General features: G+C 44.7%; 1 long non-coding RNA gene across 1 annotated transcript; it reads left to right on the forward strand.

The window, feature by feature from the left end:
* The first annotated feature begins 523 nt into the window (after positions 1–523).
* On the forward strand, positions 524–10040 carry LOC112543762 (uncharacterized). Its single transcript, XR_016350553.1, has 4 exons — positions 524–795; positions 1511–1672; positions 1764–1915; positions 7763–10040. It is a non-coding gene; the product is annotated as an uncharacterized LOC112543762 (long non-coding RNA).
* Positions 10041–13608: the final 3568 nt, after the last annotated feature.

The raw sequence follows: 13608 nt of genomic DNA on the forward strand, positions 1-13608 counted from the left end.
AGTTGCATTGGCTAAGACGTACAAAGGTGACGTGTGACTTTTGGGGTGCTGAATCTGAGATACCCTGAAGGATCTAAGTTGGAGCTCCCAAATCACTCATCACTTTTGAAGAGCTTGGCTTTTGTTTTGTGCCTCCTTCTCTGTGTGGGACCCAGTCAAACAGGTGTTTCACCCTATGAGCAAGATACAGTGCTCCTGGGCCAGGCCAGGGATAACTGAACCAATACTCAGAAAATAAACATGGGACACGTTTATGTTTTGCAAGCAGGAACCGAGAAGTTTTCCCCATATCCAGGCTCCACCCCTGGGGGAATAATAAGAACAATAAGAGGTTTCAGCAGAGCGTGATGCTTAAGTAGACTTTTGCCAAGACAATCTAGGTTTGGGGGGTCATGTCTTGCAAACAGGCTGCTTTGGCAATGATTGGTTTTATTACGTGTGGAGTCTCTGCTGAACCACATTACTGAAGGCTAATGTTACAGCTAATTCAGTATCAGCATGTTGCTTGCAAAGGAGTAATTTATTCCAGATGACTATTAAGAATAACTGTCCTTTCTAGAAGGGGATTTTTTGTCTAAAGCGTTTACTCTAGGAGTCTTTGGGATCATTTGGATTTCTGACAAACAGTTTATAAGCTTGAAGATTAAAACACTTGCCAGAACAGGAAATCTGCAAGGCTATGCAAGTTCAATAAAATTAGATGGACAGATTGATCCTCTGTAGTCCCACACTCGGGATCAGACCAGTGCTGAACCAGAGAATTTGCTGGACCACGGGAGGTCAATATTGCAATGAGTGAGTCTCTTTTTATTTTTTATTTTGCCGAGGTGAATAAATGGAACAACACAGTGATGTGTCTTTTTCCAACTTCTGCAACAATTCCGCCTTTTGTTGTATCAATTCTGTACTGACACAAGCTCACGCTCAACAAGCAGTGGAAGTGTTGGTAATACTGTTAATCTCTGAGAAGACATATTTAGGGCAAATTTAGAGCTAAATAACAGCACAGAACATTGAGAACCTGGACTGGTGGCTGTAACAAATGTTGCCAGATCATGAGAAATTTGGCTCCCATTTCGGCTAAGTAGACATCCAGCTGATTAAAATCATGCTAAACCACAGATGCTGCTGGACCAGAGAGTTCTGGACTACAGAGGTTCACTCTGTGTTTTCCTATTGATATTTCTTTTCTCTAATGTCCATCGTATGCATTGTATCAAATTTCATGCGGTGAGGGATGGAGCAGGGTTTAATGGCTGCAGGAAGCCTCTGGACTACTGAATTTGTGGTACATTCTTCATGGCTCTCCAGCAGTATATATGAGCAGCAGTTGATAATGCCAAGGTCTAATTTAAAAGGTTGTGTAAAATTCACTGCTCCGCTTGAACAGGTTTAAAGGAGCCAAGATGTTGGCTGGGGTGGTTTAATTTGAAAATAAGTGCAATGGATGTTCAGTCTCCAAGCTATGATTCCTTCACCTATTTGGGTTTTTCCCCTTTCTGTCTTTTAGTAGACCATGCATGTCATACCGAGAAGCAAGATCTGAGGAGATACTCTAGCTCCTTTTCATTTCCAAAGTGCAGCCAGCTTTCTGGTGTACAAAGTCACTGGCATGCATGGGGCACCAAGTGATGGAAAGCCAGTAGTACATGTTAATGAACATGATCTACAGGTAGGTCTTTCTCTATACTGCAGTTTTGGGGACTAATTAAGTGGAGTCTTTCAGGCGAAACTCTTTCACTTACTCCCTTGCTTTTTTTTAGTTTGGCAGGATGTTAGAATGGATGACTTGTCTCCCTCGTGGGCTGCTATTCCTATGCATGACGGAGTGAGCTAAGGATGCACTGAAGTATCTTAGCTATTTGTCTCCTGTTCTGCTGAGTTTGGATGTCTTCTAAAGCATTTTCTGAGGCAGGTCAGTGGCGATCTCCATTCGTGTGATCTCTCATGCACACACCCACGCCTCTCCCTCAGTTTTCAATGGCATCCTCTTTTTTTTTTGCATCGGATTTTCTCTTTGAGAACAAAAGGCTTTTGCAGAAGTTCCCCGTTGCTTGTTCCTCTGTACTGCAGAGCAGCACGCAGTGAAAGAATGTGGGGAGAATTGTTAGTCCTGGCAGGCCTCAGTCCTGTGTCACATTTGCAATAGATCTGCTGTGGGTTGGTTAAGAAAATAGTCTGATCGGGATAAGTACCTTGTACCACCATGCCAAGCTAAAGAGTCTTAATGAAGATTCCAGCAAAGTCACTCAATCCAAAGACATTGACATTACCACGCAGGCCTAAATAATCTCCAGCTGAGTTTGGCTCTTGCCAGCAGCATTGAAATTGATAGTTTCTTTTTAACAGAGGAAAGGATGCAGGGTGAATCAAATGGGACCATAACAAAGCCTATATTTCTGGTGGCTTTTCTCTTCTCAGAACATAAGAATGGCCATACCGGGTTAGGGCAAAGGTCCAGCTAGCCCAATAGTCTGTCTTCCGACAGTGGCCAGTGCCCCCAGAGGGAATGAACAGGACAGGGAATCATCAAGCAATCCCACCCCTGTCACCCATTCCCAGCTTCTGACAAGCAGAGGCTAAGGACACCATTTCTGCACATCCTGGATAATAGTAATTGATGGATCTATCTCCGTGAATTTATCTAGCACTTTTTGGAACCCTATTATAGTCTTGGTCTTCACAACATCCTCTGGCAAGGAGTTCCACAGGTTGACTGTGCATTGTATGTAGGGTTGTGAAGGACTAGTCGCCCCCATGCTTTGCTGCCTCTATCAGAAAGAGGCAACAAGGGGGGAAGAAGGTAGTACTTCAAAGCGGTAGTGCTGCATGGAGCCTGTGTCAGCGGGGAGACCCCAGCTGACCCCGGGTTCCACGTGGCGCTTTCATCTTTAATGTGTAGCAACAGCCCTAGGGCTTTTTCTACACTTCAAAGGTGAGACACCCTATTGGCTAGTTGAATAGTCAATGCAAAATGCATCGACTATTTGATTAGTCAATTACCCACAATTTAACACCCCTACTTGTACGAAGCTCTATCAAGTTCAATGTCTGACCACAGTTCAGCACATTTCACTTATTCCAAACATCTTTCCCATAGGCCGCTAGACTGAATATTGCATCTTTTGCTTTACAGAAACGGGTATCTAGCTATGGTGAGGTAGGAATATAACATATATGTGGCAGGCCATACAGGCTGGGATCCTAAACTGAGCTATTAAGAGAGGTGAAAGTGTGTAAGTATAAGCAGATGGAATTGTGGAAGCTGTTGTCCTAACAAACAAACACTATGAAGTGCTAGAATTCAATATGGAGAAAGATGCATTCTAGGTTCTTTTTTTAAATCAGGAAAATGCTGTACAAATGAGAAATCGGTCCTAGTGAACAGAATGCTTTTCAAGGCCAATAAGGCAAATATTTGATCCTACAGCTGTGATTTGCACTGAATGCATATTCACTGTGTCCATCTGTTCTGTGGTTCTGATGAAACTCAAACTCAGTTTAGTATGTAGAATAGTGATAGAAATGTAGCCGTGTTAGTCTGGTGTAGCTGAAACAAAAAACAGGACTATGTAGCACTTTTTGATCTGAGGAAGTGAGTCTGGCCCACGAAAGCTCATCACCTAATAAACCATCTTGTTAGTCCTGTTTTTTGTTTCAGTTTAGTAGAGAGAGTACAGATCAACCTGAATAGTGCGATATTCACCAATGTAAGCTATTGGCCCTATTTCAAACAGAAATGTCCCAATAAACTAAAAACTTTAAGTTCTATACAAATTCCTAGCCTCAAATATATTTCTAGGTGCATACATGCCTCCTTTTCTGGCATCGACTAAATCTTTTCTGTCTCTACAACATCAAAGTATCCACAAAATATTTGTCTCTCTGAGAACTATGTTAAAGGCTCCACCTTTGATCAGCTGTCTGAAGGAACCAAGAGAAAGGTCTTGAAATAACTTTTCCCAGAAGTGCAGAAAGATATATTTTGGAGAACTTGTCATCTGTGTGTCCATCTGTCTGTCTGTAAGTCCATTTGTTTAATAACTCCTAATAAACAGTAAGGGTGCATCTAGACTGGCAAGATTTTGCGCAAAAGCGAGTGCTTTTGTGGAAAAACTTGCCAGCTGTCTGCACTGGCTGCTTGAATTTGCACAAGAGCACTGACTTTGTAATGTACAAAATTAGTGATTCTTGCGCAAATACTTTCCCGCTCCCGCTCAGGAAAAAGCCCTCTTGCGCAAGAATACTTGCGCAAGAGGGCCAGTGTAGACAGGGAAGAACTGTTTTGCGCAAAAAAGCCCCGATGGCTAAAATGGTGATCGGGGCTTTCTTGCGCAAAATCGCTTCTAGACTGGCCAAGGATACTTTTGCGCAAAAGCATCCGTGCCAATCTAGGTGCGCTTTTGCTGAAATACTTTTAACGGAAAAACTTTTCCGGTTAAAAGTATTTCCACAAAATCATGCCAGTCTAGACGCAGCCTAAAAGCTGGGACCATCAAATTTGGTATGCAACTTCTTCTCCTAACATAAAGCAGGGTCAGGGCTGGTTGTGCCAGGACAATGGGATGTGCCTGGAATTCAATGTTTTCATACTGTAGAATAACCACAGCAGGGACACCGAGGCTATGTCTAGACTGCAGGCTTCTTTGGGAAGCTTTTCCAGAAGAGATCTTCTGAAAAAACTTCTGAAAGAGAGTGTCTACACAGCCAAAGTGCATCAAAAAAGTGATCTGCTTTTTTGAAAGATAGCGTCCACACTGAATGGACGCTATCTCGCATTTCAGCTGTGATTACTATAGGCGGATTGGCCATCAGGGCACCTGTGCATTTTCTTCTTTCCTCTTCTTTCGAAAGAACTCCCTCTTCCCCATCCACACACGCCTTTTTCGAAAAGAGCTCTTTTGGAAAAAGGCTTCTTCCTCATAGAAAGAGGATTACCGCTGTCGGAAAACCTGTGCTGTTCTTTAGATTTTTTTGCGAAAGAACACGATTGCAGTGTGGAGGTAAGTGAAGTTTTACGGAAAAACGGCTGTGTAGACATACCCCAAAGGGCCAGAAATGGAGACCAGAACAGCTGTAAACTCCATTGGGCTAGCAGGGGGGCAGGAGCAGAGAAAGGGACAGCTAGGGATGTTAAATATCGGTTAATTGAATAGTCAAGTAACCTCATGAATTCTTATTGGAAAAAACAACAAATAGTCTGGTAGCACTTTATAAACTAACAAAACAATAAAACAAAACAAAAAATAAAGTTCTACCAGACCATTTGTTGTTTTTTTCTGTACCAGACTAACTCGGCTACCCCCTGAAGCTTCTGAATTCTTATCGGTTAGTCGACTATTCTATAGCCCCTGGGGGCAGGGCTGGAAGCCAGTGCGCTCTGGCCTCACTCCTGAGAAGACTCCTGCCAGGTGGGAGATGGTCCACGAGGGGATCCCGTTTAAAAACCAGTTCCCCTTGTGGACTGGCTGCCTGTCGCTTTGTGCTGCTGCCTCTGATAAAGAGGCAGCAGCGCAGGGTGGCAGCAGCCCCTGTCTAAGGGAGGGGAGATCTGAGCTCCCGAACCCGGCACAAGTCGGAACTGAGTTGGGCTGCCTGCTCGCCCAGCTCCTAATACACTTCAAATGCAGAGCTGCAGCAGGGGTAGTTTCTGGACCCGTTGCAAGCCAGGACAGAGCCGGGCTGCTGGCCAGCCTGCTAAAAAATGTACTGGCAAGTGTGGCAGGGGTGGCCAGCTGGTGGCTCTTGAGCTGCATGCGGCTCTTTGCTTAAAGAAATGCGGCTCTTGCTAGTTCTGAGCTGCATGCCTGTACTGCTCACGGCTGGCCGCTCTGCACCTGCGCCCCAGCGCCTGGAGGGAGAAGGACCATAGGCGTGCGCAGCACATTTCATTAGCGTGCACCCAGGGAATTTTATTTTTTAAAGGCGAACATTTATTGAATACTCAATCATAAAGGACATTATTTTTATTCATCAAACAAACTAAAGAAACTAAAACTTAACTAAACTTAATTTTTTTTAAATTAACAACTAAACTTTACTTAAAAGAGCGTCTCATGTGATTCAATTAAAATGCAAAGCCACTTTTTTTTGAGACATTAGGGTGTGCCTGGGCACACCAGGCCCACCCTCTGCTCATGCCTATGAGAAGGACCAAGGCATTGGATTAGAGTGGGGGGGAGGCTGGGGATGCCTGGCTCTGGGGCAGGAGGAGGGGAAGGGGATTGGGTTAGAGCAGGGGGACTGAAGCACCTTAAACTCAAAGTCTTCATGATGCAGAATAAGAAAGCCAACACAGATGTCATATTTAAATTCCAGGGCAAAAAAAGAATCAGCATGAACCTGGTTTACAATGTGCTTCTTTAAAGAAAAAATTCAAAGGCTATTGTTTGCCAGGGCAAAGCAATTATTCTGAGTTATGAGTCTCTCCCTTATTGTTTTTGAACCTCTCATATTTGCAGTCTGGTACAGACGTGAATTTTTAGAACTATGTTTTGTGTTATCTATCTATCTATCTATCTATCTATCTATCTATCTATCTATCTATCTATCTATCTATCTATCTATCTATCTATCTATCTATCTACAAGGAGTAACTGTTAATCTGAACGAAGGACTTAGTTTGGATTAACTTTAAACTGCCGCGTGTAGCCGCGGGCAGTTCGTTCAAACTAAGGGGATTTAAAAATGGCACCCACCCGGGAACATGCAAATGAAGCCCGGGATATTTAAATCCCAGGCTTCATTTGCAAGTTTGAATGCCTACATTAGCCACCCTAGTTCAAACTAGGGGGCTAGTGTAGACATACCCTTAGTCTATGAGGTGCCACAGGACTCCTTGTCGCTTTTGCAGATCCAGACTAACATGGCTACCCCTTTGATAGTTCCAGAATATGTGCATGCGTGCATGTGTGTGTGTGTGTACAGACGCACAAACGTAAGAATGTTGCACTTGGCTAATAATACTGTGAAATGCTTGCTAAGTTCTAGATGGATAAATCAGCATCACAAGTTGAGTTGTTACCCCCAAAAGCAGATATCAGGTGGATTAGCTAGTGAGGTGCATCTGTTTCACATTCTCCCCTTCTCCTCTTCCAACATATTCCAGTTCTTTTCAGACATCAGAACCCTGAGACAAACCATTCCTCTAATCAGGCTGTACAAATGCCATCTCTTTCCAAGTGGAAAAATATGGAGGAGGCCAAGTGCAGCAAGATCCAAATACATGCCACCCAGAAGGACCAGGAAATATCTCCTTACTATATTTTCTTTGCTACAGGTTGAACTTCTCTAGTCCGGCATTCTCTGGTCCAGCAATATCCATGGTCTGGTATGATTTTAGTTAGCCAGATGTCCACTTATCATGGGTGTGGCCAAGTTTCCTGTGGTCCTAGAAAGTTCGTTTACAGCCACCAGTCCTGGCTCTCAGTGTTCTGTGCTGTGATTTAGTTTTAATTTACCCCTAAATGTCTCCTAAGAGCCCAATAAGCAGTGGAAGTGTTGGTCATGCTGCTAGACAATATTGACCTCTGTGGTCAATATTCTCTGATTCGGCACTGTTCGGGCCTGAGGGTCTGGACTACAGAGGTTCAACCTTTAATTGATTTAGCCTTTTCCTCTTGCTTTTTGCCCTTTGTCCGGAGAAAAGTGAGATTATAACAGGATAATTCACATTTCCATGTAGATTACACCAGACAGGGGTTCTTTCTCATAGATTCTCATAGATTTTTCTGGGCTAAATTCTGTTCTTTGACTGGTCTAGATCCAGAATGGACTTCAAGAGAACTGATTTCAATGATTCTGTCCCTCTTACATCCTGTTACACCTACTTCTCCACAGGTAATTTACTCTTCACTTATTTAATTTGGTTCATTCTTTAGTACAGTATCCCTTATTTCATTTACAAGACTCATGGTTTTGATTCCCAAGAATGGCTTTTCCCGAAAGTCTCTCATCATTGTTGCTTTTGTCAGGGATTGATTTATTCTGTAGCCAAGGTTTAGAATAAATTGCTGTATAAAATTAAAATTTGCTGTCTCAGAAGTGGGTGGTTTGGTAGTGCATTCCATAATGTCATCTTCTCTGCATAGAATAAATGTGTGTCTGCTTCACCCGTAACACCCTCAGTGCAATTTGGCTATCAGTTACACCAAAGAATTCCACTGGAATAATGCCACGTAAATCAGTGAAGTTACTCCAGATTTATTCCAGTGATATATAGAGTTTCCAGTGTTACATAAAATGTGCCGCCTTGTATGTGTGCACAGTGTAACTCTCTCTCCCCTCAAATGCACACACCGCACGACAGCAAGTCTCCGAGCCCTGTGGGGATAAAAATAGGAGTGTCCTGTAGACATAGGGTTTTGGGCTGGAGCCTGGAGGGTGGAGCATCTCAGAGCCTGAATGTCTATCCTGCAATTTGAAGCCCCAGATCATCAACCCGGGCTCTCAGACTCGCTGCCGTGGTTTCTTTTTCTGCTGCGTAGATGCACTTTGAGTCATTCCTCACCAAAAGTAACATGGAGACGGTAGAAAATGGCTCCCCCATGAAAAGGGTTTTAAGGTTTAGAATTGTCATGGAAAATGCAACCCGTGTGGCGGTAGCGTGGATAGAGAAAGCATGCAAAAGGTGCTTAATAAATCCCTAGTTCATCAAATGAAAATGCCAAGCCAGCTCTCTGGGGTGCTTGACACACTATGTTTAAATGTTAATGAGGTTCTTTCGTCCAGTCTCCCTGTGAGAGCGACTGAAGAACAAATATTTCTAAGATAGACGTAGGGGTTTGAAAGCAGACTTGCCCCGGTGGAAATGGGGCCCCCTGCCTGTTTTTTTTTTTTTCATTGACTCTATCAAACAACAGGCTTCGTTGCTCTTCAGTACTTTGCAAAGTAGAAAACTGGGCCAAAGAGGTTGAGCAACATTTAAATTGAATTGTCTAACAGCTGATGGCAAAGCCAAGCATCTAGAGCTGTTGGGCTGAGTTTAGTCTCTCATGGGCAGCAGGGTAAATTAGAACACACTCCCCTGAAGTGACCAGAGTTACACTGTGGGAAAATTGGTCTGAGATCAGAGTCGGGCCAGTAGTTTCCTTTATAGCCTAGGGTTCTCTGTGCTCTGATCCTGTGTATTCTGAGGTGGTTTAACGGGTGACGATGACCTGTATTTATTTCATTGGCCTCCTTCGCAGTGCTGCATAGGACACGCCATGTCAGCGCATCCTTATCTAAAGGCTTGTCCGGATGTAGAGGGAGTGTGTGGCAAGCGGGGGACTAAATCTACAGTGCACTAGTGCAGCGGTGTTCAAACTACGGGCCACAACCCAGGGCTGGGTCGTGGAACGTCGGGCACTGGGGCTCGTTGCTGCAGGGGGATCAGGTGACAGTGGGGGGGTGCTAAGGCAGCTACCTGCCTCTCCTGGCACTGCAGACTGCTGTGTCCCAGAAGAGGCCGGCAGCAGGCCCGGCTCCCAGGTGAGGGAGAGGGGAGAGCACACAAGGCTCTGCGTACCGCCCCTGCCCCGAGCACTAGCTCTGCACTCCCACTGGCTGGGAACCTGCTGCTGGCTGCTTCTGAGGCGCAGCCTGGTCTGTGGTGCCAGGAGAGGCAGGGAGCTGCCTTAGGCCCCCTGCTGCACTGCTGACCAGGAGCCCTTTGAGATAAGCCCCTCCTGCCCCAGCACTGAGTCCTCCCCAAAGCCTGAGTCCCTCCTACACCCCAAAGCTCTCATCCTTTGCCTCACCTGGGAGCCCCCACTCCAGTGAAATGATGTTGGGTCGAGGGCATCAATGATTGTCTTCAACTGGGTCATGAGAAAAAAAGTTTGAAAATCCTTGAACAGTGTGTATGCAAGGACTGACCTTGTGGGCCCAGCTACTGTGCACTGAAAGCTCCCTCAGAGTCATTCAGCCTGTCCTAGGGAACTTTTAGTGTGCAGTCCAAGGGTCCATATAGCCAGGTAGTGCACAGCATGCTGGTGCACAGTAGATTGACACCAGGCACTAACTCTCCATTTCAACAAGCCCTAAGGCTACGTCTACACTGGCCCCTAAAAACGGAAAAGTGATGCAAATCAGGTAAGTCAGCATAGGGAAATCCGCGGGAGATTTAAATATCCCCCGCGGATTTAAATAAACATGTCCGCCGCTTTTTTTCCGGCTTGGGGAAAAGCCGGAAAAAAAGCATCTAGACTGGTGTGATCCTCCGGAATAAAGCCCTTTTCCGGAGGATCTCTTATTCCTACCTCAGGTTTTTAGGGGCCAGTGTAGACGTAGCCTAATAGTTTTAGCCTTCACTGAAGGCCAATGTGTTACACACACTGAGTAGTGTCTCACTCACCCAATGATTTCAGCCTGGCTACTTGCAGAGAGAACTACCATTCCTGAATGGTCTGGAGCCAGTGGCAATCAACATTTTCCATCCATGGGCGGAATAATTTTTGTTACGTGCACTGAGGCATGTGCAGATGTGCACCACCAAGAGCACCATGCTGCTAGCTGTGGCAGCTGTGGGTGTTCTGACAATCAGCTAGGTGGCACCTGAATTTCTCCCGGGTGGCTGCCCAAGCTCACAGAAAATTGGTGGCAATCTCTGGTTCCTCTTCTTGATGACTTCACTCCTCAGCTACAAGGGTCTGGCTAGGAAAGACAGAGAGGGAAGATGGCACTTCTGCACCTAACATGTGTGACTATCAAGCCCATATAGTGGCAGCTCCCTGGGTGACTTGGTGGCGGAGTGAGTCAGGATAAGGCAAACTCCATGCATGATGGCATGATCTGGAGAAAACTCTGAGTAGAAACATGGCAGGAAGCTGTATTGCTGTGCTGCTTTTCAGGATCACACAGGATCTCACTTTGGAAGTGTTCACAGATCAGCTGGATCATGCAGTACATGCTGGAGACATGTCACCTTCAAGGCGGAAGGAATTTTACCTGCACTTGGTGAACTATGCTGTGCTTGTAAATCGGCAAGAGCTAAGCCGTGGCACTCACATTCCTGTGGATCAAATGCTCCATGATCTCTTAGCTGGTTTATGAAATTCTGGCCCGAGACGATTATTTTAGGTGCATGGTGTTCTATTCTGCGAACTCTCAGAGCGCTGTTTCCTGAGAAATAAATGAGACATTTCCAGGAGGGGCGAGTCATCTACATCCAGTAACTCGTCTTATGGATCTTATGGAACTGGGAATTTGTGGGGGACTGTTCAGATCCAGGGATTGTGTTAGGCCCATTACAAAGAGAAAGTGCAAACTTTTCAATCTGTATCCATGTGAATCTTACAATAAGGGTTCCTGGTACAGTGGGTGTCACTAATAAATAATACAAAATACAGGACTATGTAGCACTTTAAAGACTAACAAGACGGTTTATTAGATGATGAGCTTTCGTGGGCCAGACCCACTTCCTCAGATCAAATAATGGAAGAAAATAGTCACAGCCATATATACCAAAGGATACAATTAAAAAAAAGTGAACACATATGAAAAGGACAAATCACATTTCAGAACAGAAGGGGGATGCGTGGGGGTGGGGGGGGGGGAAGGAAGGTGAATGCCTGTGAGTTAATAATATTAGAGGTGGGGAAGGGTAGATGTCTGTGAGTTAATAGTGTTAGAGGTGATAATTAGGGAAGCTATCTTTGTAATGGGTAAGATAGCTGGAGTCTTTGTTCAGGCCTCCGCGGAGAGTGTCGAATTTTAGCATGAATGCCAGTTCAGAGGATTCTCTTTCAAGTGTAGATTTGAATGTCTTCTGAAGTAGGATGCAGGTGATTAGGTCATTGAGACAGTGTCCTTTCTGGTTGAAATGGCAAGCAACTGTTTTTTCTTTGTGATCCTGTCTAATGTCTGTTTTGTGGGCATTGATTCTTTGGCGAAGGGTCTGAGATGTTTGTCCAATGTACATAGCAGACGGACACTTTCGGCACATAATAGCATAGATTATATTTCTGGAGGTGCAGGAATATATATTCTTGATCTTATAACTCACTTGGTTAGGCCCAATAATGGTGTCAGCAGAGTGAATATGTGGACAAAGCTGACAACGGGGTTTGTTGCAAGGGAAAGTACCAGGGTTGGTATTAGTGTGGTATGTCCTGTGGTTGTTGGTAAGAATCATCTTGAGGTTAGGTGGTTGTCTATAGGAGACTATGGGTCTGTCTCCCAGAGCTTCTTGGAGTTTAGTGTCCTGTTCCAGTATAGGCTGTAATTTATTGATAATGTGTTGGACAGATTTAAGTTGGGAGCTGTAGGTGATGACAAGTGGTGTTCTATTGTTGGTTTTCTTGGGTCTGTCTTGTAGTAAGTAGATGGTTTCTAGGTATTCGTTTGGCTCTTTCAATTTGCTTTTTTATTTCTCCGGGTGGGTAGTTGAGGTTTATAAATGCTTGGGAGAGATCCTGAAGTTTCTGGTCTCTGTCAGTGGGATTGGAGCAGATGCGGTTGTATCGAAGGGCTTGGCTATAGATGATGGATCGTATGGTGTGTGCTGGATGGGAGCTGGAAGCATGTAGGTAACTGTATGAGTCAGTGGGATTTCTATAGAGGGTGGTGTCTAATTTTCCATTGTTGATTTGTACTGTGGTGTCCAGGAAATGGATCTCTCGTGTGGAATGGTCCAGGCTGAGGTTAATGGTGGGGTGTAGGTTGTTGAAATCTCTGTGGAATGTCTCCAGTGTTTCTTGGCCATGCGTCCAGATCATAAAGATGTCATCAATGTAGTGTAAGTAGAGAAGTGGTAAAAGGGGACGGGAGTTGAGGAAACGTTGTTCTATGTCAGCCATAAAGATATTAGCATACTGTGGGGCCATGCGTGTACCCATGGCTGTGCCGCTGATCTGGAGGTATAAGTTGTTCTCAAACTGGAAATAATTGTGGGTGAGAACAAAGTTACATAGGTCTGCTACCAGGTTGGCAGTAGTGTCCTCTGGGATAGTGTTTCTAATTGCTTAGTAATCCGTCTTCATGTGGGATGTTGGTGTATAGTGCTTCTACATCTATGGTGGCAAGGATGGTGTTATTGGGGAGGTTATCGATGTTTTGTAGTTTCCTTATTAGTAAATAATAGTAATGGGACACTGGATTAGGATGCCTGGTTTCCTTCCCTGCCCCCAATCTGCTGGACAGTTCCCTTTACCCCATTGTTTTCCCTTCCACCTTTCATCGGTGTTGCTTGCTGGGGCAGGGACTGTCTTACATTATGCTGGTTCAGTGCTAGCACAGTCGTGCTCTGTTCTTGGTTGAGGCTTGCATTCACTACTGTAATGTAAATAAGAATGACAAGCTTTCCTCCTGCCTTACAGTTTCACTGGTGTTTTGAGCAAGGGCGAGCCGCTTTTAACTGTGAAGCCCCTTTCTGCACTATTACAGGGGGACTGCAGAACAGCAAGCCCATGTTAAACTTTAAGCATAAATGGACTCCGAAATAAAGTTCTGGGTTAAGAGTCCCTCTAGGGATTACTCTGTTTTTCTTGGGCTGAAACATCTGTCAATATCTAGAGGATGGTGGTCCGGTTCTTCCACAGGCAAGGTCTGAGAATTTCCATGCAGTATCTGGTATTTATTTCTGGCTGATGATCATCAGTTTACCAGTTTTTCTCCTAATTGTTTCCT

Source organism: Pelodiscus sinensis, chromosome 12 (genome assembly GCF_052426305.1).
Source record: "Pelodiscus sinensis isolate ZL-2025 chromosome 12, ASM5242630v1, whole genome shotgun sequence".
Lineage (NCBI taxonomy): Eukaryota > Metazoa > Chordata > Testudines > Trionychidae > Pelodiscus > Pelodiscus sinensis.